Source organism: Nyctereutes procyonoides, unplaced genomic scaffold (genome assembly GCF_905146905.1).
Source record: "Nyctereutes procyonoides isolate TBG_1078 unplaced genomic scaffold, NYPRO_anot_genome, whole genome shotgun sequence".
NCBI lineage: Eukaryota > Metazoa > Chordata > Mammalia > Carnivora > Canidae > Nyctereutes > Nyctereutes procyonoides.
Genome location: NW_026575046.1, coordinates 63,374,399 through 63,399,707, shown reverse-complemented (window position 1 = coordinate 63,399,707; position 25,309 = coordinate 63,374,399). Strand labels below are relative to the sequence as shown.

General features: G+C 33.5%; 1 protein-coding gene and 1 non-coding gene across 4 annotated transcripts in view; one reads left to right on the top strand and one right to left on the bottom strand.

Annotated features, from left to right (window-relative positions):
* The window catches only part of ADK (adenosine kinase), a 494,505-nt gene that overhangs the window by 204,404 nt on the left and 264,792 nt on the right, over positions 1–25,309 (top strand). The gene's annotated exons all lie outside the window — the stretch shown is intronic.
* On the bottom strand, positions 2,836–2,902 carry LOC129510033 (small nucleolar RNA SNORD2). Its single transcript, XR_008664490.1, has one exon. It is a non-coding gene; the product is annotated as a small nucleolar RNA SNORD2 (small nucleolar RNA).

Here is a 25,309-nt window from a genome sequence, read left to right as displayed (position 1 = left end):
CTATGTGATATATAGGACAATTGATTTAATATTAACATCTGTGTCTATTACAAGCCTATTGTCCACTTCAAATTTTTATATATATATAGAATATAAAATAGTTTGCGCAAACGCATATGGATTAGTTTATTAATATAATTTTATATTAAAAACCCTTTATACCCACTTAAATGTATATATAATTTGCATTACATGTATTTCATAGTAGGGATAAGAAATAGACTAAACCTTCCATTCTCAGAGGTAAAAATTCTTTATCCTGTGTTTGGCTACATGAGGAAGATGAAGGTATTTTTGTTTTCCATAAGTTATCAAGAAACACTTATTATAGATATATCAGCAGATGGTTACTACATCTCTACAGATCCATTCATAAATATAACCACATTTCCTGAAGTATAGTTAGAACTGTCTGACATGGATAATTATGAGAAAATAATTAGCAACATACAAAATTTGTAAATATTAACTAGTTACTTAGGATATTCTGAATCGTAGTTATTCCAAATTGCATATCATGCCAGAAGAAATCAAGATGATAACAGAATAAGCAGTGGGTAGAAACTTGCATAAAATCATATTGTTTGTACAGAGGCATTATGACCCAGTTTGTTTCCTTTATTCACTTTTCTTATTTTCTTCAGAATTTACTTAAATAATTTATTCCGATCTTCAAATTCCTGCCCAGTCTCCTGTCCCTTTTATCAGAAGACAGTTTCTCAACTTTTCTTACTAAGCAATCATTTTAGCCATTAAGAAGTATTCTCAATGTCTGAACTCTCTGTATTTAAATGTAAAAAGTTATTTTTTAGTCTTCATACTAAATATCCAGTACCTTTTGAAATTTTTAATATAGAACATTTCCACTTAGCAATTCTTCATATGATAATGTATAATTATAGAAAGTATAATTTCCTTTGTTGATTAACTGTTACTGGTTAATGCTGAAGTAATTGCTGATATTTGTTTTCTCTGTTCTCTTTTTTTAAAAAATACCACTTGCTTTCTTGTTAGTACTTTGCAAACATTTACCAAGTTAATGTGTCAGTTGTAAAACAGATATAAAATTGTTTTTGGAAAAAAAAATTTAAATGGAAGTGTTTTTGGCAGTAAAACTTTTTCTTTGAGAGTGAAGGGATACTGGATTACAATCAACATTTTTAGATATTTCATATGTAGAGAACCAAATAAAATTATAAAGTTGATATAAATATCAATGTGCTATGCAACTTCACACTTTATATGTTCATGTCCCCAAATTGGAGTGTTTTAAGAAGCATGAAGAGTTCTCCAAATTAGTTTATGTATTGCTTGTCTGGTTATGTTCTGTAGATTTTTTAAAATAGTAATTCTGCAAGAAAGGCAAGGAAAATTTGCTTTGGAAAGAGTGAAAACTGCAAATGCATTTTATGTTCTATGACACTGTATATTGTATCTAGCTGGTAAACTATAATCATTGTTGTACTATGCATTCAGAAAATGTAAGCTGATAGGCATAATGATAGCTATTTTGTAAATATGAATATTTAAGCATTAGTTGAAATCTAAAATAGTTACCAATGGATGTTTTAAAAATTTGCCTATAATCTTTAAAACTGGCATTTTTATTTATTTTTTTTAATTTTTTTTAAAATTTTTATTTATTTTATGATAGTCACACAGAGAGAGAGAGAGAGAGAGAGAGAGGCAGAGACACAGGCAGAGGGAGAAGCAGGCTCCATGCACCGGGAGCCCGACGTGGGATTCGATCCCGGGTCTCCAGGATCGCGCCCTGGGCCAAAGGCAGGCGCCAAACCGCTGCGCCACCCAGGGATCCCAAAACTGGCATTTTTAAACTGTGGTTCATGGATTATCAGTTGGAATGGAAGTCTGTTTATGGACCTATAGGAGGCCCATAAATCCATTAAAGGATTACATTTAAACATGTGGGGTTTTTGGAGAATACTTAACTTTTATCATAGTCTAAAAAACAAAACAAAAAAAAAAAAAACAAAAAAAAACAACCAAGACCCACTGATGTAAAATCACCGATGAAGGCCATAGGGGATCCCACTATATATACAGTTGATCCTCATTATTTGTAGATACTATGTTTGCAAGTTTACCTACTCAGTAAAAATTTACTTGCAAATACCAAATCCGTACTCAGGGCACCTTTGCAGTCATTCACAGTTATAAACAGAACAGGAAAAAAAAAAAGATGATGTGCACATTACCATCTGAAGTAACACTTTACCTTCTTGTTTCATGATACTCATAAACAATTATCCTTTACATGGTATATTTAGTGCCATTTTCCCATTTTTGTGCTTTTGTGATTTTGTTGTTTAAAAAGGCCATCAAGCATAGTACTAAAACGAAGTCTAGTGTTCCTAGGTGCCAGAAGGCTGTAATGTGCTCTAGAGAAAATTTTGTTAGATGTGCTTTGTTCTGGCATGAGTTATAGTGCTTTTGATTGTGAATTCAGTGTTAACAAATCAAATATTATGATGTGTGTATGTATGCTTATATATAGCTATATATACAGCTTTTTATATCTGTATATATAAATAAAATAATGTCTCTCTAAACAAAACACAAAAAACAAAATTATGTACTGATATTAATTGGTTGAAAAATAATGTAACCAAGGCATTGCAGGAACCTAACCCTGTAGTTCCCATAGGTACAATGTTTCCATATTCATAAATTAGAGCTAAGGAAGCTAATCTCATTGATCTTTTGAAGTCTTTTTCTCCCCCCCCCCCCCCCCCGTTTCGCCAATCCCACATCAAACCACAATTTCTTGTTCACACCATGTATTCCATTTGGAACATTAATTATGTCTAAATAATTAAGTGTTCAGCAATGAATATTCTCTTCATCAGGTCATTTCTGAAAGATGATTGCTATCATTTCACTGAAGTGTTTCTTTTTAAACTTAATACTTCATAATGTACTTTTTTATGAACATTTACTGATGTTAGATCAGGCTATGTATGCATCATTCATCTCTTAATATCTTACATCACATGCTTTTAACATAACCATGATAACTGCTGTTGATTTAAGTGGACTTCATGTTTATACTTTGTAGCTCTGCTAGAATTCATTGATCTGCTTCAGATTTCTGCCTGAAATGTTTTTACTGCTCATTATACCATATATTGGAATATAATACCATATATTGCTCTAGGATATTTGTAACCATTTACACTGAGTTTAGTCATTTTATCTGAGGGCTTGCTAATTTGTTAATAGATGAAGAGTTAGAAACATCCTTATCTAACAGTTATGAGCTATATATTTACATACTTGACCATATTCAGTGAATCAAAGTGTATTTTTCATTTTTTAAAACTAAAGGAATTTGAGGCTCCCTCTTTCTGACAAATGGAGTAACAAATAGTAGATTAATTGTCTCACCTGAAATATTAAGACAAGTTCTATGGTCATGTCTATAGATGCAGAAAAAGCATTTGACAAAATCTAACATTGATTCCTTATAAAATCACTTTACAGACTGGGAATATTGGGGAGACCTCAGCCTGGCAGATAGCATTATTAAGAACCAATGGTAACATTGTATTTGTTGCTGAAAGGCTAAATACTTTCCCATTAAGATTAGGAACAAGACCAGAATGTCTGCTTTCACCACTATTTAACATTGTAGTGGAGGCTCTAGCCAGAGTTGTTAGACAATAAAAAGGAAAACATCTAGATTAGAAAAGCAGAAGTAAATCTGTCATTATTCACCAGTGATATGATCTTCTATGTATATTATCCTAAGGAATCTACAAAAAAAACCTAGAGCTAATAATTGAGTTTAGCACATTAACAGGATTCAAGATCAGTATTTTCAATCGAGTGTATTTTTCTTTAGCAATAAAAAATTTGAAATTTAACAAAAAGCAGTGTTTACCATAACATCAATAATATAGGGGACAAATCTGACAAAAATATGAAACTTGTTTACTTAAAACTATGAAACGTCACTGAAGAAAATTAAGTGGACAGATTGCTGAGATAAGTCACCAGTAGAATGATCCATAAAAGAAAAAAAAAACTAATTGTATTTTGGGTTATAGGTAGGTCAAAACTTACATAATTTTATATCTTAAATTTGTGCAAATAATTTGGCATTATTTAAACCTCTATAAAGCTATTAAAACATATCAACAAACAGAAAAACTAAGGAAATTTGTGACCACGTAACACAAAATGATTTGTCTTTAGACTTTAGTCAACTCAATTTTTAATCGCAAGATAACCTCTAAAAATGACAACATCACGGAACAAAAGTTAATGAGTGTGGTATATAGATTGTTAGATGCCAGTTAGCATTATTTCTTTGAAAACCAGATCTAGCTTAAGGATTCATAAGCTTGACCAACTTTTTTACTTGTTAAAATACATTTGCCTACAATGTCTGGAATAGCATTTGAAAATCTGGGCAACATCTTTTGAACCTTTTTTCTACAATTGCTCCAATAGATTATGATTAGAAATGAGTTTCCGTGTTTAGGGTAGAAAATATTTAAGAATTATTTATTATTAAGAATTTTTTATTAATATTTTTAAAGATCATATGGAGTAATGTTAACATATTTTAAAATATTCTTGAAATTTTTATTGTGGAGATACGGTAAACTATTAGTTTCAGGGTAGCTTTTTAGTCATGTTTCCTTTTTAAGTACATTATTGTTTTCTTCAAACAATACATTATTATGAAAAATTCACAATGAAATGTGTGTAGAAGTTGCAAATTTGGGGTTTGGTAAAAATGTAAAATCAATCACATTTATATATTAGAAAAATCTTAAACTTTGCTGCCCCACTCATGCCAAAAGATAAAGTCAATTCCCCTCAACTTTCTGAAATGGTTTAGATTTCTAACATATGTAGTTTGAAAGGATATGTATTTGTTTTTACTTATATTCTGGAAAAACTGGGAGGTTTAGCCATAATGCTGACACATCAATGTATGAAATAATTGATAATCAATGTATGAAAGAGATTGTTTTTTTGCAAGAGAGAGTTCATACATTAAATTAATTGCATTCTTTAATTATGTACATGTCTTGGCTATCAAGGAATTTCCATTGTGTACCTATTATTTCTTAGAAATGAGTTATGAATTATCCTGTAATTGAAATATTCTATTTTTTGTGGACCTTACAAAATAATAGTTTCTATGAATAATGAACTTTTTTGTGTGTCTCTTAATAACTTGTAATTTTTAATACCAGTTGACTCCTTGGGGGTGAGGTCCACATAGTGTTACAGCTGTTAAAAGTGAACTAAATGAAGACTTACAGTTCTTAAAGTAATAGTTGCATGTGTTTTTTACTATATATTTTGTTACTTAGTGCCTGTATGATCATTTGTTATTGTTATTTAAATCCCAACTCTGTCTAATAAATGGGGCATTTATGATAATCAGTACTTTTTATTTTAATAAAAATTCCATTCATATTTTCACATCAGTTATAGTCTCAGTTATTGTTTCTACTTGCTCTCCTCAGAACAATGACTTTATATTAAATCTCAGCATGATTTTTACATGTACTTCAGATCCTTCCATGCTGAGTTAGTAGGCATTTATTGAATGCTTAATATTTCTTTATAGCATTGATTTGGAATACGTTTCTTGAATTTTAAAATATTTCAAGTCACTTATCTTACTCTTTGAAAACATAAAACTTTTATGAGTAACTCATTTACGTTACTTCCATTTCAAGTTAATAATACTAGGCGTTATTTGGAAAACTAAGAAAAAATTGTGAAATGACAATTCTGCTCCAATATTCTCAGGATAATTTAACATTTCTTCTTTAACACTTTTTTTGTATGTGTTATTTATTTGGGTCCAACAGAAGTTGGATAAAATGCCCTTTTTAATAACTTTTATATCTTAATAGTCTAAAGATGTTTAAGTGAATTGAATTGTGGCTAGTATAGGTATCTATTAAGGATTCCCAAATTGGAAGGTAAGGAATAATCTAACAGGTGGTGGCCTGACTTCATTGTTGTAACTTAGTAATCATCCTAATTTCAGAGTTTGTTGAATGTGATTCTTTTTTAGCCCCATGCTCTCATGTCTACATGCTCTACATTATCATCCCTTATGGTTTTGTGTATGAAATCTAAAGTTCTAGCATTCTGCTGTTTGGCTAAAGCTTCTCATCCTTTGTAATCTTTCCCTGACTTTTCTCGTATTATTTCAGTTCTTTGATTATATAGAATTCTCCTACCCCTTGTACCTCTTAAGTTTCAGCGCCTTCCAATCTGCCTTTCTACTGCACTTAGATAATGCATCTGACCTCACTTAAATTTTTCCTCTCAATTTTTGTGTCCTATAATTTCACAATGGCTGTCCACCAATTCTAATTCAGTCTAACTTTCTATCTACCACTTTTTTATACCTTAGGATATTAAGACTATTAGGTGAAAATCATAATACATTATACAGGTGAGTCTTTTACAAATTCTTGGTTTTCAGACCCTCACTTTGCTCATCCTAAGTAACATTTTTGAAAATTGTAGATTTTCTCTAGAAATTCTTTTGAAAATTAATGTCTTATATAATTTTAAATAAATACGTTATTATTCATCCACTTGAACGAGACTCATTTCCAAAATAGGAATGCATTCTAGAAAGTTGAGGAATATAATTGATAGGTGAAAACACTACTGTATGTTCTACTCTGCTTGCAAATAGAAATGTGATTCTTTTATTTATCACCCAAAATAAGTAGAACAAATCTTGTCAAATTTTGCATTGAAAACACTGCTTTATAATTCAGATTTTTACAATTATATACAGGATAAGCACTTCAAAATATAAAAGCAGTTCCATGATTTTGATAATTATCATTGTATAACATGCTAATATTAGGGTAAACTGTGTAAAAGGTATGTGGAAATTATCTTATTTCTGCAACTTTTCTCTAAGTATAAATATCACATCACAATGTAGTTATATTAGCATACTGGTTACATAAAATTTATGTATTAAAAACTGATATAAAAACTAAATTTCCAGGGCTAGGAATTTGGGTGGCTAGGTGGTTGAGTGTCTGCCTTTGGCTCAGATCATGATCCTGGGGTCCTGGGATCAAGTCCACATCCTGCAAGGAGCCTGCTTTTCCCTCTGCCTATGTCTCTGCCTCTCTCTCTGTCTCTCATGAATAAATAAATAAAATCTTTTTTTAAAAAAAAACAAACCTAAATTTCCTAAAGCATATGTTCTTTAATTATCCAAAATTAAATTATAAACCTATTCAATGAGTCCATCTATATGCAAGACATTTTCTAGGCATTATAAAGGAATGACACATGTCTGCATCTACAGTACTTTGTTTCTTACCCAATTGTCATTTTTCTTTGTATTTATTCAAATTTTTATTTCCTGCATTATCTTCCCCTACCCTCACCAAGCAACTTCATATCCTGCTCTGTAAATATAATAGAAATCACCAGGTTTCCACTTCATCTTCTCTTCAAATTTGTTTATATAATTTTATCTTTTTAACTCCATTATGACGTCTTTTTCATTCTCTAGAACCTCAAACTGTTATCCTTTTCCCCCTTTCCCTTCTCTATGAGATGTATAGACAGAATATTATAAAAAATTTTTCAAGATTTATTTATTTATTTTAGAAAGAATGGATGAGGCAGAAGGATAGTGAGAGAATCCTAAGAAAACTCCCTGCTTAATAGAGAGCAGACACTGGGCCTTATCTCGGGACCCTGAGTTCATGACCTGAACTGAAATCAAGATTTGAACCCTTAACTGGCTACCCAGGCACCTCTGTATTTTAAATTTAGTACGAGGTTACCACTCATTGTTTATTCAATACCTGCAGTCTAGGGTCTCAATTTTACCTCCCTTTGAAACATGGTATTTTTTTTTTTTTACAAAGGTCACAAAAAATATAGTTGTCAAATCCAATGACTGTTGAAAATCTGGATCGTAATTGACCCACTTGTTTAATTTGTTGATTACTCTCTCAATTTTGAAACTTATTTTTCTTTCTTCCATTATCTTTCAGGAGAAATGATACTCTTTGTTCTTTGCTTATTAACTCCTTGATGTCCTTTCTCTGTACCCTTTACTGACTTAGCTTTTTCTGTCAATTTTTATTGTTTCTAATCTCATAAATTATAAAGATATAAAATAGATTAAAAGGCCAAAGGATTGTAGGTGAAGGAAAATAAAATGAAAACAAGGAAAATATTTGCAAGATGTATCAGAAAAAGAGGTAGTATGTCCCTTATATGAAAACAGATTCTCGGATTCTTTGCATTGGTTAAGAAGAAAAGAAAAACCCAACTGAAAAGTAAATAAAAAATATAATGAGTAATTCAGTTTACCTAAGAAATGAATTGTTTATAAGTAAATGAAAAGCTCCTCACTTTAATTAACAATAAAAAATACAAGTTAAAATAAAAGTTACATTTGTTGTCACATTGTATTAAAAAAACTGATTAGAATTCAGTGTTAGGAAGTTAGAAAGCAAAGAACTCTTTTATACCCTTCTATACTATTTTGTATGGCTATGAAAACATGCCATGATCTCATGGGTCATGGGATGAGCCCCACTTCAAGCTCTGCGCTCAGTGGAGAGTCTGCTTGAAGAGTTTCTCTTTACCCTGCTCTCCACTTGTGCACGCCCTTTCTCTTTCTCTAAAATAAATAAATCTTTAAAAAAACAAAACAAGATAGTGCAGCTGCTTTGGGATATAGTCCGACAGGTCTTCAAAAGGGTAAAGCTACAGTTACTATATGATCCAGCAAATCTGGTATATACCCAAGAGAAATGAAAACATGTGTTCATAAAATCTTGTATACTAATGTTCATATGTTTGTCATAATAGCAAAAACATGTAAACAACCCATGCCCATCAACTGATTGAATGGAGAAGTAGATGTAGAGTATCCATCTGATAGAATATTGGCTGTAAAAAGAAATGAAGCACTGATTCATACCACAATGTGGAAGAACCCTGAAAACATTATGTTAAATGGAAGAAGCTATATACAAAAGCCCATATATTTTATGAAACCATCTCTGAGAAATGTCCTGAATATGCATATTTCTACTGACAAAATATATTAGTGGTTGCCCAAGGATTCTGGGTATGAGGTGTGAGTGTGACGACTGTGTTAAGAGGTTCTTTGGTGGGGGGTTGAAAATATTCTAAAATCAATGTAGTGATGCTTGAACAACTCTGAATATACTAAAAGCCATTGAAGTGTACACTTAATTTTTTAAAAAGATTTTATTTATTCATGAGAGACACAGAATGAGAGGCAGAGACACAGGCAGAGGGAGAGGCAGGCTCCCCACAGAGAGCCCCAATGTGGGACTTGATCCCACGACCCCTGAGCTGAAGGCAGATGCTCAACCACTGAGCCACCCAGGCGTCACTGAATTGTACACTTTAAATATTAATTGTACATGGACTATATCTCAACTAAGCTGTATGTTTAAAAAAAAATCTTTTGATCTGTTTAACTCTTCTATCCATACATGACTTTTACTGTGATGCGTTGGTCATTTGCAGAGTTTTTGTTTATTACGCAGATCTTGCAAACGTTTGCAAAAGGTCTCATTTTTCAATATCACTATGAATCGTAAGAAAATGGTCTTTTATGTATTGAGAATCTCCCTGTGGTGTATACAAGTTTTACACAATTATAATTTTCAGTTAAAAGCTCAAATTTTATTATTAGCAATATTCTTGACAGTTATTTTTTTAAGTGACAGTCTTACTTTTTTTTTCATTTTCAAGAAAATGTCTGCCAAATACCCAAGTCTGAATAACTATCATTTGTCTGTCAATCAGTTTTTTCAAATAAAAATTTGTTTTTTTTTTTAAATAAAAAGAGCAGTTCATATAGAAACTCAACTGCAAAGGTGCTTTTTCTCAGGAAACCATTGTAATCTATTCATACACAGAATTAAAAAGATGTATATTTAAGGGTCATTGTTTAATAAAAACCAATGATTTTTGCTACTTCCTTAAAAAATTCTTAAATTTATTTGGTATCTTTAATATGAGCACAGGGTTGTGATAAATCCAGTACAACTTGATTCCATTGCCCTTTTTTGTTCTTAGGTAAGAGCAGTCTCATAATGAATTTGCAGTATGAAAGCAAATGTCAACATAGTAAAAATGCAGATAACAAACATCTCAATATTGTGAAAATTAAAAATTAAAAAAGTTGACTTTGTGGATACCCTGACAAGTTCTCAGGGTCTTCCAGCAGTCTTCTGATCTTTTTTCAGTAGCTGATTCTCAGTAATTTTTCTTTATTCCTGACTTCTTTATGGAACTACAAACCTAATTTGCAATAATCCAGTAGGTATCCCTACATTAATATCTTTTTAATTCTATATGTTCAAACTCTATTCACAACTCTCTGGCCTGTTACATTGCACTTGCTCCTTTTGTTCTTATCTTTTCCTGTTAACGACATAACTGTCCATCATTCATCCAATGAGAGACATTATAGTCATACTCAACCTACATTCTCTCACACCTCTGACATTTAATCAGTTCCAAATCTTGTCCTTTTTGCCTCTAAAAAATGTTTCTTACATCTGTTTCCTTTCCTGATAATACTTAATATTGAGATCTTTGTTTCTTAATACTGCATGGCTTAATAATTGGTCTTCCTGTGACCTGCTCTGGTCTCCTCTTGTTTTTGTCAAAAACAGTGAAATGTCTTGGATTTTACCCTACTTGCAAGCTAACAAGTTAGTCTTCCACAGTTTCATAGATGTTGACAGAAGAGCCTACTGTGTCAGAGACAAATGAATTTTTCTCAAGGCACAGCAAGCAGCATGAGTTTCATATTTCCATTGGTTCTGCTTGTCCCCCCAGTGACCGAGGGGCAACGTGGAGATTGACCCAGGTGGAAGCTGTTTTCATAGTTTATATCACAATTGAGTAATCTTGAACTTGAGAAATCCTTACCTTTAAAGGTGCTTCTTGGAAATCTACCCAACCTTTACCCTAAGATAAAGTCACTATCTTTATCTTTTAAGACTGTTCGCTAAATAAAATCTTAAAAAAAAAAAAAAAAAGGGCAGCCCCGGTGGCGCAGCGGTTTAGCGCCGCCTGCAGCCCAGGGCGTGATCCTGGAGACCCTGGATCGAGTCCCACGTCGGGGAGCCTGCTTCTCCCTCTGCCTGTGTCTCTATGAATAAATAAATAAAATCTTAAAAAAAAAAAATAAGACTGTTCGCTATTTAAAAAATAAAAACTAAACTAAATTTGTTAAGACCTATAGAGACAGGATAGACCCATAGAGAATTTTCTCCCAGCATTTTTTGGTTAGTTTTCTGAACATCGTTGCCAAAATTATCTGCCTAAAATACATTTTTATCATGTAACTCTCATCCCAGCTTGCTTTTCAGTATTATGGATGATTAGTCTATCATAAAATATGCTGATATGGACTCTCTGCCTTACTAATTCTAAGTAAGCTCTCAACATAGTATCCCTCTGTGTTTTTATACATATTTTTCCCTGTGTGTAATTTACTTTTCTTTTACTTGTTCTCAGCCTGATCAAATCTTCAACCTTCAGCAACCAGCTTGTCATTTTCTCTTTGACGTTTTTATTACCCTCAAACTTCTTGGTGCTCTCAGAATATTTGCATGTCTCTCTTATAATGCTCATTGTATTTTAGTAGTTTCCATGCTGTCTCTTCCAGTAGACTGTGAACTCTTTAAGGTCCTATTTGAGCTTGTATTCCCTCATAGAGTACCTTAGATATAATAAGAGCTTAATAGAAGTTTATTGGATTAACAGGTATATAATTACATGGTGTGTGCCCAGTAACATTTTTATTCTGATGTTATAATTGAGCTACTGATAAGATCCTCCTTGAATTCTTTGCATGTAAATCTTTTTCCTGAAAGAACTGTATACATTTTAATTGTCAGATGTTACTATGTAATTATCTGATATTACTTTGCAAAAAAATATACATGATTATTTTCCATTGCTGTTTATATTGTTGTAAGAATAGATTCAGACAGGCTAAAGTGTGGGCCCACCAGAGATACAGATATGCCTGGGAAATTGTTCTGTGATTCACCTGGTCACAAATTAACACTTGGTACTATGATCGAGTTATTACCACTTATTTACACGTGGTAGATTCGCAGGCTCAAAGCTAATGTCTTTTAGATTCAATCAGGAAAGACCAGAATAGCATAAGCACCTCAACAGTATGATGAGAATGGCAAAGGGAGCTTCTTGAAAGACATATGGCATCCTCACTCTGAATTGGAAATAGCATCAACACATCCTTAATACAGATATGAAAGCCAATGAAGATTGTTTCTGTATTTGCAAAGTGCTGTAGTTTTTCTATGTATAGCTCTCTTGATATTTTAAAAGCTTATTTTCTCTATCTAAATTAAAGGAGTATCTGTATTATTGCCTATATCTATGGTCATTATTCTCTCAAGCACTGCCATCCTTGTGACAAACTTTCAGATCTTTTTCTTACTGATTTTTGAGAGTGCTTCATACATTAAGGATAATTCTTGTGCATCCTCTACTCTCTGCCACAAACATACTTTTTCCTGGGTTGGTGATCTTAGGTTTATATCTGGTCACAACTAACAATATTTTCCTTTATACTATTTGGCATTCATTTACGAAATATGTCCATGTTTTAAGGTTTTAAAATAAGTTGCTGAATTTTGTACATTCCTGGTTTTTTACATTTTTGGTTAAAGGGTGAGGGGGAAGAGTTTTCCCCCCCAAAATGACTTATGTACTTATCCTAACTCAATGTATTGAATAATTTGCTCTTTTACCATCTCTACGAAATGTCATCTTTATCCTTTACTGCTATCGGTAATTACCACTGGATCTATGTTTGAATTCTGTCTTTTCTCATTGATTTCTTTCTGTGTCAGTACTAAATTGTTTTAATTGTGGTTGTCAAATAATACATTTTAATACCTGGTAGTAAATCCTTCCCTCCAGCTCTCCCCACAGTTGTTTTGTTAAGTAAACTCTATACCCAATGTGGAACTTGAACTCAGAACCCCAAGAACAAGAGTCCACTATCATTACTCACTTTTCAGAATGTACATTCATATTATCCCTTCAGATGAATTTAAGGATCATACTGAGTTTTCAAACTATCACATGGGAATTTATAGGTTCACTGGAGAGGAAATAACATTTTTATAATAAACTTTTTAGAATAAATGTTTGTCTTCTTTTTTTCCTACATCAAGATTTCATATTAATTTCCCACTTTATATGTGTGTGTATTACTTTTTATTCTAGAAAATTTCAGTCTTACACAGTATAGAATGGTATAGGGGCATCTAGGTGGCTCAGTCTCTTAAGTGTCCAATTCTTGATTTCAGCTCAAGTCATCTTCTCAGGATCCTGAGATTGAGGCCCACATGGGGCTCTGCACTTAGCAGGGAGTCTGCTATAGATTCTCTCTCCCTTTGCCCCACCCCCTAAGTAAATAAATAAATCTTAAAGAAAAAAGTAGAATAGTGTAATGAACCCCATGAACCCATTATCTAGCTTCAATAAGAATCAACATTTGGCCCAACTATTTTTCTTTTTCTCATATGAGGCAAATCCCAGTTCTCTTGTCATTTTATCTTTAAATCCTCAGATTGCCTTTCCAAGAATGACACTTAAAAAGAAAACCATCCGGGGCAGCCCGGGTGCTCAGTGGTTTAGCACCACCTTCAGCCCAGGGCCTGATCCTGGAGACCTGGGATCAAGTTCCATGTCGGGCTCCCTGCGTGGAGCCTGCTTCTCCCTCTACCTATGTCTCTGTCTCTCTCTGTCTCTGTGTCTCTCATGAATAAATAAATAAATAAAATCTTTTAAAAAACCGTCCTATTACCTTAAAATATTAATTTCTTAATGCTATTTAATATACAGTTCTGATTTAGATTTTCATAGTTGTTTCAAAAATACACATTTGTGATAGGTTTATTTGAATTAGGATCTAAATAAGAATCAAACATTGCATTTATTCTTTGTATCAGTAATCCTTTATCCCCCCCTTTTAAGGTTTTTTTTTTAAGAGAAATGGGGTTATTTGTAAAATATCTCACTCTGTATCTCAGTTGCTTCATATTTAGTATTTGCTTATAGTTAGAGCTAGATGTTTGTGGGTTGTTGTTTTTTTGTTTTTTGTTTTTTTAAGATTTTGTTTATTCATGAGAGAGAGAGAGGCAGAGACCCAGGCAGAGGGAGGAGCAGGCTCCATGCAGGGAGCCCTATGTGGGACTCAATCCCGGGTCTCCAGGATTATGCCCTGGGCTGAAGGCAGCACTAAACCGCTGAGCCACACAGGCTGCCTGAGAATGTTTTTAAATACATTTTTCAGTAACTGAACATCTTACCAAACTCTCTTTACTATTTCTAATAATTTTTTAATGGATCTTCTTCAGGGATCATTATAGAATAATGGTTTGAACTTGGGCTTTGTTTGTAAAATGTTTAGATTCAAGTCCTGGGTTATTTACACTTTCTGTGCCTCAAATTTTCATCTGTAAAAGGGAGATTATAAGTGTACTACCTCATATGGTTTATAATGAGTTATTTTCCATAATATGCAGAAATTAAGTATGTAAATTTTCCTTCTGCAGATTGTGACATTATGCTTTTACCTTTTCAGTGTTTTAGTGCTTTATATAATTTTAGGATGTAATTATAGTGGTATAACACTTTAAATAATGGCAGTGGTAACATGCATCTTTCAATAATATTAATAAGTAATTTTGGAGGAAGCATTATTTTATTCTTGTTTTAAAATAAATGATAGCATAAAAATAAATGTTTGATATCTATTGATCTCTCTTTTGTTATCTCTTGATTTCTTATTAAGATAAAACTCATCAAATACTTATTGAGTATCTACTTATTTTGCAAGTGCTGGCATTGGTGAGCAAAACATAAAAATTCTTGCCTTTATGGAGTTCATACTTTAATAGAAACAAGAAATATAATGAATGTAATATATGAGGAAATTAGAAGGTGATAATGAATTGGAATAAAAAGTAGAATGTGGTATTGGGAATGTTGGAACAAAAGAAGCGTTTTACAGTATTAAATGGGGTGTGTGGGAACAGTTTCCTTGAAAAGATGAGATTTGAATACAGACTTTCTAGATGAGGGAAGAGCCATCTGGCTAGCTGGGGAAATCCAGTCTGGTAGAGATGTCAGCAGTTGCTAAGGGAGAGCATGTTTGGCATGTTTCAGAATCCTACAAGGAGTTGAGTTTGGTTGGAGCAGAATACGACAAGTGCAGGAGATGAGGTTAAAGTGACAGCAGGGGGTAAAGGAGATTGACTTGATCCTGTAGGGCCTCATAGACTAATGTAAGGATTTTTGCTTCTTAATCAGTGATATGGAGAGCATTATAGGATTTCATCATGGCATTCACTGATTTAACATTTTAAAAGGAAAATGTCGAGGATGGAAGCAAGGAGATTAGGAAACCATTACAACAATCCAGGCAAGAAGTTATCGTAACTTAGATGGTTGGTAGCAGTGGAATTAATGAAAAGTGGTTGAAGAAAAAGGGGTTAAAATCTGGAAATAATTTAAGAGTAGAACCAATAAGCTTTATCAAAGGACTGGGTAGGGATGTGAATAATGTCTAATTGATTTACTTCCTCTACTATTATATACAGTAGCAAAAGTGATCCTTATTTAAATTTGATAATTTTGCTTTTTTTGTTAAAGATCCTTCAGCGACATCCTATTGTACCCTGAATAAGATTTATTCTCCTTCCCATCACCAACAAGGTGTGCATGATCTGAAACTTGAATGTTTTTCCTAATTTATATTAGCTACTCTCCATCCTTCAGAGTTTTAGCCACACTGCTTTTCAGTTGTTTGAATATGCCAACCTCTTTCTTGTCTCAGAAGATTTCCTTATTGTTATTCCTTTGGTTATTGTCTATACAAATTCTTATATTTCAGAAAACTATAGTTTTGCTATTTGTCAGGGATATGGGTCAAAGGAAATCTGAAAAAGTAGCTTCAAAGATATCTTCTACCCCTACCCTGTTTTTCCCTTATCCTAAAGTAAGAAAGGGTAAAAGAAATCTATGGTGTGAGTGCAGGTTTACTACCATAAGTGTTTAAGAAAGGTCCCTGTTACCATGACAACAAATGCATGAATTTCAAGATGAAAATTTTCAGCATATGGTAGTGATAAAATTGTAGCATTCCTATTCTCTTAGTATAGAATTGCTCTTTGTCAAGTTAAAAAATATACTATGAAAATCCCTATTAAAATTAATTTTAAAATGTTTATTTTCCAATCATTTATTGTAATTTGAAATTATACCTAAAGAATATACTTTCATAATTCTGTCATGCAGAAAATTAAGCATTTGGATTGACATTAAAATTTTTTTTCAGTCTGTATTAGATTTTGCTTAAAAATTTTTTAAAAAATCTTTGCTTAAGTGGTAAATAAAGTGGTAAACAGTTTAATGTATTGGGAGTTTTTGACAATGGAAAACGACTTGCCACTTTATAGATTCCTTTGCCTTAAATGCTTTCTAACTCCAGTGGAGGAAAGCTGTTAAGCTTTAAGTGCTCTGTCATATTTGCAGGCTTTTATAGTAGAAGAGAACAGCAGTGAGCAATGATGATGGAAAACGATGGCAGGTAGAGTTAAAACACCATAAAGCACAGACGATTGTGTGTAATGCCTTGAATTGAATCCTTTTTGAATGAAATGATCAGCCATATGTGCCACCCTTATGGACCCTGTAAGAAGAGGAGAAGAAATGTGCCCTAATGCTAACTGTGCATGAAATTGCAGTGTTAGGAGATATTGACCAGATGTTTCAATCTCAACAAATAGCTTGTTATGTGACTGAGTGAAAATATCTTTGCTGCTTTGATCACATACACCTTGAAGGAAGGGGTAATTTAATAGAGGCTGTCATAGTTCATCATTGTCAATAAACTTTGACTTGACCTTTGCCTTATGTTTTTGATGTTGCTGCTGATAGGTGTTGATGGGCAGATGTTTACTGCCTTGAGGGATTTTGCTTTTTACAACATGTTAGAAATAGTAAAAGAGAAGGATTTTTCTCAATTCTTTTCTTGCTCTTTGGTTGGTTGTTGGCATGTTTCTCTGTGGATTTTGTAAAATTTCTGGGCAAATGCACCTGAGTAACATTCTTACCTCTAAAAACCACTGTGTTTTCTATATAAAGGTTTCTTACCCTCCTTACCTCTTTGTCCCAGTTTTAATTTGCCATGATAAAATTCTATTTAGATTTTTTTCCTTGATGTATATACCATATATTCTTCAGTTCTTTTCATAGCTTGAAGTGATGGGTCTTTCAGAAAATCACTATAACTTTCTTTTACAGTGAAGGACAGTGATAACCAGAGAAATTAAGTACTTCCACAAGGTTACAGTTATTCTTTTTCAAGCCAGTTAGTTCTGACTGAGGTCTGATGATACCCATTCCATGATTTTCTTCACTTCCCTTTCTTTCCTCATATCCAAAGTAATGACTGAGTATAGCTTCTGAAATTATACAGACTGGTGTTCTGCCACTGACTCACTTTCTCTGGCTTCCTCATTTGTGAATTGGAATAATATTTACCTTGTGCATGGTGGTTAAGATTAACTGAGAGATAACTTAGTACGTAAAGAACTGGCATAATGGTGGGCATATAGTAGGTACTTACTAATTTAGCTCTTAACTCTTTGTTCTTTCTAATTCGCCTTTGGCTAACTATAGTATCTTTTTCGCTAACCTTTAGGTTAATTTTTTTTTGTAAGATTTTATTTATTTATTCATGAAAGTCAGAGAGGCAGAGACATAGACAGAGAGAGAAGTAGGCTCCCTTCAGGGAGCCCGATGCAGGACTCGATCATAGGACCCTGGGATCACACCCTGAGCCGAAGGCACATGCTCAACTGCTGAGCCAGCCAGGCATCCATAATTTGGTTTTAATGCATTTTTGTTAAGTTGCTCCTTTAAGAAGTTGCTTAGGGGCTCAGGGAGGAAAAAGTATTTTGTAGCCCTCTCAGGGTCCGTAGCTGGGTCTGAAAATTAAATGGGTAAAATATACAGACTTATTTAATATAAGTTTGTTGTGACAGAGCCTTCATTAGGATGTGAAGACCGGACGAAACAGTTTCACCTGAGTGTTTTTATGCTAGATCTGATGAATAGTGGGATACTTAGTAGAAATACGATAGGTCAGAGAGTATGAGGCAAGTGTAGTAAAACCGAGGGAAATTTAGCAAGGCCTTTTTGTTAAGATTCTTTTGGTCCCTTTGTCTTCAGAGATGAGGGTGATCTTTTCCTCCAAGTATAGGGAGAACATCTCTCATGTGTTCCAGGGAAGAAGGAGAAGGTCAGAGTGACTGTCCTGCTTCTGCTATTTTCTCAAATTCCTCCAGCCAGTGTGCCATAATTTGGAGTATGTCCTGAACCCCCATCAGTGTATTGCCACATATTTACAACATCATTTCATTGCAAAGGGGGATTTAGTAATTTTGCTTAATGTTATGGAAGTGCTGTATTGAATTCTGAAATGTCTGAAGGTACTTTCTAAGACTTTTCCTAAAGATCAGATTTTTCCTTAAGAGATCTTCTTCTAACATAAAAGATGTCATTGCATATAAGCAATAGATTAAAGGAAAATATATGAGATTTTTAAAACCTTGGGAGAATATGGAAATAGAATGTATACTATCATTTGTTAGAAATCTTGTTGCATAAAGGCTTCTGGTGAAAGGCATATTGAATAAAAACCAGAGGCCTTTTATAACACCATATTTAGTCACTGTGTTCTTTTTTGTCATCTGGTTTTGGAGACCTTTGAAAATAAATCTAGGCTACTTATTTTTTTTTTTAAGATTTTTATTTATTTGAGAGAGAGAAAGCAAGCATGCAAGAGAGAACAGGAGCTGCGGGGAGGGGCAGAAGAAGAGGAAGAGGTAGACTCCCCAGGCAACAGGGAGCCCAATGTGGGGCTCAGTCCTAGGACTCCAGGATCATGACCTGAGCCAAAATCAAGAGCTGGTCACTTAACTGACTGTACCACCCAGGTACCCCTTTCCTACTCTTTTCGATGTGACCTTCTCTCTAAGATCCTTAGGATCCTCCTATACCATCATCTTCCCCAAAACTCCTTAATAGTAATGTACCTTTTTGGGTAATTTTTATATAACCCTAAACTGTAAGCTTAGAAGAGAGGATTATACCTTTTCTGTTCATTCATTCATTTGACAGATACATAGGTATATGGAATATGGAGACACCCTTCTAGATGTAGAAATGTACCCAATAGGTTTCAGAGAAGTCAGGAAAACAAGTGTGTTGAACAGAAAATTATAATTAAGTGGAATTGATATAATTTCCTGTGACAAAATAAAACATGGCATTTAGTCTAGTGTTCAAGAATAACTCACCCAAGAAAGTGAGGCCTAAAGCCTAAGTCAGAAAGAACAAGAGATAAAATATGAATGGAATATGAATGAATGGAATGGTATTGGCACATTGCATTCCAGAGAGTGAATACCATTAGATGAACTTGGAGAGACAGTTGATGGTTCAGTCATAAAATTGTTTATGTTTGAACTCTGTTTAATAGAAATGGGTAACTATTAAAGGACATTTTTGAAAGATAACTCAAAGTATAGTGAATTGGAAGGAAGCAGAGATGAAGGCAGGGAGTTGAATCGCTATATATTGTACACCTGAAACTAATATAACACTGTTAACTGGAATTACAATAAAAACTTTAAAAAAATAATAAATATAAACACAAAAGAACTAAAGGCAGGGGACCTTTTGCAGATTGTCATGTGGTTAGATTGGGGAGAAGAATGGGGCATGATTGCTAATGGACACAGGTTTCTTTTTGGAGAGATGAAATATCTTGGGAGTGAGTTAGTGGTGATGGCTATACAACCCTGTGAATATATAGGAAACAACTTAATTATACTCTTTAAAGTGGTAACTTTTGTGCTATGTGAATATATTTCAACAAAACACATTTTTAAAGCTTTCACAGTGAGAGAAGATGGTGGCTTGCATTTGGGTGGTAATAATGGAGATAGAAGTAGAAATGTGTAGGGGCAACCTGGGTGGCTCAGTGGTTGAGCGTCTGCCTTTGGCTCAGGTCATGATTCCGAGGTCCTGGGATCGAGTTCCGCATCGGGCTCCCCACAGGGAGCCTCCTTCTCCCTCTGCCTGTGTCTCTTCCCCTCTCTTTGTGTCTCTCATGAATAAATAAATAAAATCTTGAAAAAAAAAGGTAGGAATGTGTAGATTTAGGGTCATAGGCATTTGGATATTCAGGTCAGTAATCTGAAGGCCCGTCTAAATTAAAAATAGAAGTGGGGAGTCTCAGCATATAGATAGAATTTAAAACGTAGGGATAGATTAGATAATATCCAGAAAAAGTATATAGTGTGAAAGGACAGATAATCTTTGGATCCAGACCTGCAGAACCTCAAGGATAGGGAAAAGAAAGGAGGCCTACGAAAGAGAGAGAAATGCTGCTTTATCCATTATTTACTACAATAATGCCCAACACCTGGTATATGATCACAAATATTTATGGAATGAATTGAGTGACATCAGGCTAAAATGTTTTTAAATCATATCTCAGTGTCCTGTTACCATCATCATCATCAGTACTGTTTAACAGGCACTAGTATAGGCACTTTGCTTACATTATCTTAATTAATCATTTACTGCCGTACAACTGGATGAATTTATATTTACCTGAGTCTAAAGTTTATGCTTTTTCTTACTAGGCTGAAGTTTCGTAAAATTTCCTCTGAGAAATAGATGTTAACAGGTATTTAACAAGAAAAATAACTAAAGATTGTTAGGAATAATAGTAGGATTCTCATGAATCAATTTTTATTAATAGGACACCTGTCAACAAGGGAAACCGCAGTTTTGTCAGGAAAGAAATATACTAGTTACTGAGAGAGCATAGTTTCTTTAATAATATTTATGAAAATTTTGTGTTTCACTGTGTCACTTTGTAGCATACCAGTCATCTGAGACAATCAGCCCTTTAAGCCATGTGATATATGCTGTTTTCCTAACCAACTACTTCAATTTTGATTTCCTCATAGACCTTTGCATTCTGCTTATTGTTATTTCCCAGTTGACATTTAATTTCTTTTCATTGTGGTTTACAGTTCTCCTGAAGTTCCTTATTGGCTTTTCTGATCTAAAATTGCTTATCTTTATTTATCCTACAACTATTTTAGTATCATTATTTTAGTGTCATTCTTCATTATTCTATTATGAATTAAAGTATATAGCATTATCTTAGAAGTGACTGGCTCTTAAGCATCATTGTCAGTTATATTGTCCTAAATACTGCATTAGGTGGCAAAGAGGAAATTCATCTGGAAGGTAAAGTTAATATTGATAGAAATCTTCCTTTTTTTTTCCTTTTTATTAAAAAGATTTATTTATTTAATTCAGAGACAGAAAGCATATGTAAGTTGGGGGGAGGGGGCATAGAGAGGAGGAGAGAAATCTTCAAGCAGACCTTACATTGAGTGTGGAACCAGACCCAGGGCTCGATCCTGGACCTTGAGATCGTGACCTGAACCAAAACCAAGAGTCAGATACCACCTGACTGAACCACCCAGGCACCCCCTAGAAGTCTTTCTGTATGTTGTTAAAGACTCTTAATATGAAACTTAATATGTCATTTATTCAGCACCTATTTAAATTCAGTTGCAAATTTTCTCCTCCTGCTTCCTTACCTTAATAAGGCATCTTATCTCATTGCTTTGTTCAAAAATCCTCACATGCACCGTTCTACAAAATGCTGCCTCAGCTTCTTTTTTTAAAGGTTTTATTAATTTTTAAAAAAATAATGGTTCATCATTTCTCCTTTTCATTGTTTTTGTTAACACTTTGCTCTTTTATTTTCTAATCTTTGTGCTAAGGCCTCTGTGTTCTATAACAAACCCACATCAGGTCCACAGGGTATTTTATATTTTCTAGCAAAACAGTGACATCTATCAGAAAGAGCATGAACCACTAGCTCCAGATATTTCTGTTTTAACATTAGATTGAGAGCACCTGCGTGGTTCAGTGATTGAGTGTCTGCCTTTGACTCAGGTCATAATCCCAGGGTCCTGGGATCAAGTCCCACATCAAGTTCCTGTGTGGAGCCTACTTCTCCCCCTGCCTTTGTCTCTACCTTTCTCTGTTTCTCATGAAAAAATAAATAAAATCTTATATATATATAAAAAAACATTAAATTGCTACATTCCTTTGGTGGTATCATAATACTCTACAAAAATGGGTTTTAGGTGGTAAAAAAGAATCTAAGATTCTTTACTTAAAGATTACTTAAAGCACTGCACAAGAATCAGTGTGAAACAGGAAATGGGACTGGTGGCACTTGATCTGATACCAAGGTTTGAGAATTTTACAGTGCGTGACATGTGCTAAATTGTTAGGAAATAAATAACTTATTAAGTTGTTTAGAACTAACTACTTAATACATAGAATTTCTTTTGCCTTAGGGACACCATGATAAAATTCCTAAGATAGGAACAGAGGCATGTGCTCTATGCCTCTACTTTCTTTCCAGGTTATAGTCATTTTTTAATATTTTACCCATTCATCATTGATGAACTGATCATGTCACCTGTCTCTGGAAGACTTTACTGATCCTCTCAGCTGCAACTAATCTCCCTCCTGGGTCTTTTCTGTTGACATTCTGCCCTTATCATTGGTTTTTAAATTGAGCTCAACTAATTCACATATTTATAAAAGGTTACCAATTATGGCCATGGCTTTCTTGATCTCCATTTAAGTGTACTTCTAGCATAGTGTGAGCCCTTTCATTCTCTGTATAAAAGAGATCCAACTATAATAAGTATCATTTACTGAACTAAATTGCATGGCTTGTTACTCTAATTCTTGAAACATCCTTCTAAGATCAGAGATTATATTATCCACATTTTATATTTGAAGAAATTGGAGTTAAGCAATGTTGGGTTACTTCACCCTGACATATCTACCAACCTTTGACTCTTCTAATTCCCTTTCCTTTACTGTTGATTTGTAGAATCAGCTTTTTGATATCTTCAGAAATCCTGTTGAGGTACCAGTTGTGTTGCAACAAATCTATGAATCAGTTTGGGGAGAATTACTATCTTAAGAATATAGAGTTTTCTAATCCATGCATATAACATAGCTTTCCATTTATATAGGTGTTTTTTTCCCCTTCAGCAAACTTTGTAATGTTTTATGTATAGGTCTTATACACATTTTCTTAAATTTTGTCCCAATATGTTTTGTTTTTTAATGTGATTGTAGATGACAATGTTTTCTTGATTTTGATTTTCAACTCTTCCTTCATAGTATGTAGAATTATGTTAGATTTTTATATATTGATACCGAATCTTGAAGCATTTATGTAGGTTCCCTATGATCTCATCTATTCCTTAAATATGCAAAGATTGGAGTTTAGCCAGAGCCTCAGGAGTTTATAACACACTACTCGCTGAAACTTTTTTTTCACAATTTCTAGTCTCTTGACTCTCCTTGAACACTTACCTCTGGCTCCTCATTTCACTAGAATGCCTGGCTTTGTTTGGCTTCTTTCTCCTGGCACCACAGTCTGGAAATTGCCTACTGGCAGAGAGCCTACATGATGTAAGAGCCTACCTCGTTTCTTTTCTATCACAGATCACAGTCCTGCTATACTTGTGGTCCAGTATCTGAAAATTCTGTGCTTGTTTTCTTCTAGTCTTGTTTTCTAGTTACAACATACATGTAATTCTGGACTCTTTTAGGAAAGTTAAAGATAGGTGTTTAAGGATGTACTATACATATATTAACAAAGACAAGCTGAGCAATTTGTTTTAGCTAAAATGAGAAACAATGAGAGGTTATGAGAAGAGTTGAATCTCTTCTGGAGAATCTGAAAATATAGTGATGTGACTGTATTAGCGACACTGTCACTTTCATCTTCTTATCCTCTACTAAACATGCATGAAATACTTATTGACTGAATGTCAGAATGGTAGGAAATTGATTGGTTAGGTATTGGGAATGTGAGATAAAGAAGTACTAAAATTTTAATAAAACTCATCAAATTTATTTATAAACTTTTTTAAAAATTATTTTTACTTTATTTTAGCTCTCTCATTATAGCATCTTTAATTACTCAGCTAGGTTATTAAGTGCTTTGAAGCAGTGAACCTGGCTTCTGTTAGTTCTGTGTGTCTACTTTAGCCTAGTAAGCTCTCACAGTGGATTGACAAACTTAAATGGAAATCACTGATCAGTAGTAAAGTCCTCATATTTTGTCAGTTTCCCAGTACACTAATATCAGAAATAAGATGTTAACCAGTTTCCTGTGATAAAATATTCCATAATAGAATTATTACAAAGCCTGCTGAATATTTGTATTGTTTTTCATTTTTTTGTCTTGCAGGTTTTAGTAATATTGATTGGTAATGGAAGTGTTGTAAGTCAGATTTAAGCCTGATAGTGAGTTGGTATCCTCCCTTTTTCATACCATACTTTGAACATGTAAACTTTGATTTAATTAGGCTTAATTACAATATAATGGCTTCTCTTTCACTGAAGTTTCCTATTTTTTGATGGCATATTAAGTTAAATAATCATACTAAAATTTGTTATTGATTTTGTTTTTGTATTTTACCACATAAAACAGACATGGTTGATCATTTGGCATGCTTTCTACATGAATAAAAATATATGTATTCATTTATCCATTGACAGACACTTAAGTTGCTTCCATATCGTGGCTATTATAAATAATGCTGTTAGGAACATGATGTATATAAAAATATCTTTTTGAATTATTGGGGTTTTTTTGGAGAATATTCTCAGGATAGAACTGCTGGCTCATAAGGTAGTTCTATTTTTATTTATTTATTTTTTTACTTTCCTTTTTTTTTTTTAAAGTAATCTCTACACCCAACATGGGACTTGAACTCATGACCCCAAGAGGTCAAAATTCGCATGCTCTACCAACTGAGCCAGCTAGGCACCCCCTGTTTTTAATTTTTTGAGGTACTCCAAACTGTTTTCCACAGTAACTGTACCAACTTAATTTCTACCACTAGTGCATAAGAGTTCTCTACATCCATACTATTATTCTATTATTATTATCTCCTGTTTTTTTGATGATGACCTTTTGTTTTTTGTGTTTTTTTTTTAAGGCAGGGGAAGGGAGAGGGAGAGAGAAAATCCTAATCATTTTAGGGCATGGAGCCCAGTGTTGGGCTTGAGATAATGACCTGAG